The sequence below is a fragment of the Cottoperca gobio genome, chromosome 6, assembly GCF_900634415.1.
Source record: "Cottoperca gobio chromosome 6, fCotGob3.1, whole genome shotgun sequence".
In the NCBI taxonomy this organism is placed as follows: domain Eukaryota; kingdom Metazoa; phylum Chordata; class Actinopteri; order Perciformes; family Bovichtidae; genus Cottoperca; species Cottoperca gobio.
In genome coordinates, this window is record NC_041360.1 from 26,843,443 (window position 1) to 26,845,942 (window position 2,500).

Sequence of the window (2,500 nt, forward strand, 5' to 3'; positions counted from 1 at the left end):
CTGTACACACGTCATCTATTGCCCGTCTGTCCCCCTTTAATTGTGGGGTTTGTTTTAGGGAGATTTTCCTTGTGTGGTGCGAGGGTCTAAGGACAGAGGGGGTCGTATGTACAGTCTGTAAACACTGAGACTAATGTGTCATTTGTGATATTGGGCTCTTAAAAAAAAATGTATGTAGGTCTCTAAGGGTTGAATCAGCCCAGAGTTGTGTAAATATTAAACGATCAGCTCCAGTATAATCTTCATGTTATACTAACACGTGTCTGATGCTGTAGCACTAATGTAGCCTGAAGCAGAGAAGAGGAACTCACTTCTTTCTAACTCCACACCTCCAGATGTTTCTACTTTTCAAATTGTTGTCTTCAACATACGCTGACTCAAGTGACATCACTTAAGGACATTTACCAGATGTACAACATGCAGTAGAAGAAGTTCCCAACACGTGGAAACACACACTGTAGATCATCAGTAGTATTAACACTGGTGGTGATCTGGATCTGGATATTCCTCCATCTCGGTGGTCTGATTACCCACAGACAGCAAACGCCTCGCATGTGTAAAGAATGTGTTTCTGCCATCTCTGAAAATAGTCGTGTTTTTACGACTATTTTCAGAGATGGCAGAAACACATTCTTTATTCCCTCCTGTTATCGTCATCATTCATCATTGTTTAATTTTTGCCACATAACAGCAGCATCCTTTCAGCCTCCATCCCTCACCGGACCACGCCGCGCTATATTTGTCTCTTTAATGAGGAAGGGGGCATTCCAGAGGCTTTCTGGGTAATTGTAGCGTCTGGCACAAAGGCATCCAGGGAGGGGGGGAGGGAGAGTGTGGGTCTCACCGGGCCTCCAGCGCCAAACTCGGGTTTACTTTCCTCCCAATCCAGAGGGCAACATCATCCTTCAGACGGCCCAAGTTTGTTTCGTCGGATGAAGTTTACAACGAGAAGAGAACGCGGGAGCCGCACTGTGACGGGGTTATGGTCCCCGTAACGAGGCAGACTCTGGTGTCGGGTACCGGCTGTGAAACGGGGCGCCGCTACAGGCTCGGGTGTCCCACACTCTGATCAGTAATTGTATTTACCTTGTCTCTGTCTTCCCTCCATTAAGGGCGGTAATGAGACGAGTTGTGAGCTGAGGAGCTCTCCGTTGATGGCGATCCGGAGGATTCTTAATAGACAGCTGTTGTGTGCGGCATCAAGAGAAGTCCTGCTGATCTGTCTGACAGCTGTGACCCGCTGCAGGCCGGCACAACACCGGGCCAACGCCGGCCCTGCACGCTCAACATATCCCACCTCTGAGATGAGACATGAAACTGACTTTAATCCATCAGGGTGAACTGTCGTTGTGAGTGTAGAAGAACAAGCTCAGTATCGAGAAGAATACAGTATCACTGGTGGAACATATTTTAATTATATACAATTAGTATTTCTGAGTATTTCACAAGAAAACTCCAAGGCACTCACTTTTTAATAAATTAAAATGCCTTTATTGTAATGGCTAACAACAAACAGCAAACAACCAACAGCTAACAACTAACAACCAACAGCTAACAGCTAACAATTAACAACTAACAACTAACGACTAACAGCTAACAGCTAACAACTAACAACTGACAATTAACTGCTAATAACTAACAGCTAACAGCATAGGCTACAGAAAACAACTAACAGCTAACAGCTAACAGCATAGGCTACAGAAAACAACTAACAGCTAACAGCTAACAACTAACAGCATAGACGACAGAAAACAGCTAACAGCTAACAACTAACAACTAACAATTAACAACTAACAACAAATAGTTAACTGCTAACAACGAACAGCTAACAGCTCCAGAAAGAGAAGATGGAAGCTGCCAATTGCCTAAAAAAGCTGAAGTTTGACAAAATGTTCACAAAGTCTGATGTTACGAAAAATATAGTCCCAGACCAAAACAACCAGGTGACGTCTGAGAGATCAAAGAAGATGAACACTGAAGACCAGACGAAGGTGAACCAGATGGAGGAGCAGATCCACCTGAGAGACCTGTTCACAAAGGAGAAGGAGGCTCTCTCTCAGACGCTCACAGAGGCCTCAAACATGTTGTTGAGCAAAAATGATGAACTCATACTGACCAAGAAAGCCTGGCAGGTCAAATTCAACGTTATGGAGACGTCTGCACAGGACCTGGCAGAGAAAAACTTTAGCTGGCTGAACGCCAGAAGATGGTGAATAAGGTGGAGGAGCAGATCCACCAGAGACACTGAAATCCCTGATATAAATATAAATATATTCCTGATCCACACAGTCCATCACTAATATGTAGTCAGATGTGTTATTTTCAACAGTTTATTCCCACTCTTAGGGAAACTAACTTTCTTGTGAACATCGTTGGCTAAAATAATCAAATAAATGAGAAACTTTTAGAATTTTGATTTCACACTGGAGGTTTTTAATTCTTGTTCCCACATACCGTCAAATGTACTTTCTTCTTGTGTTAGTAAATGACTTTGTCTTTG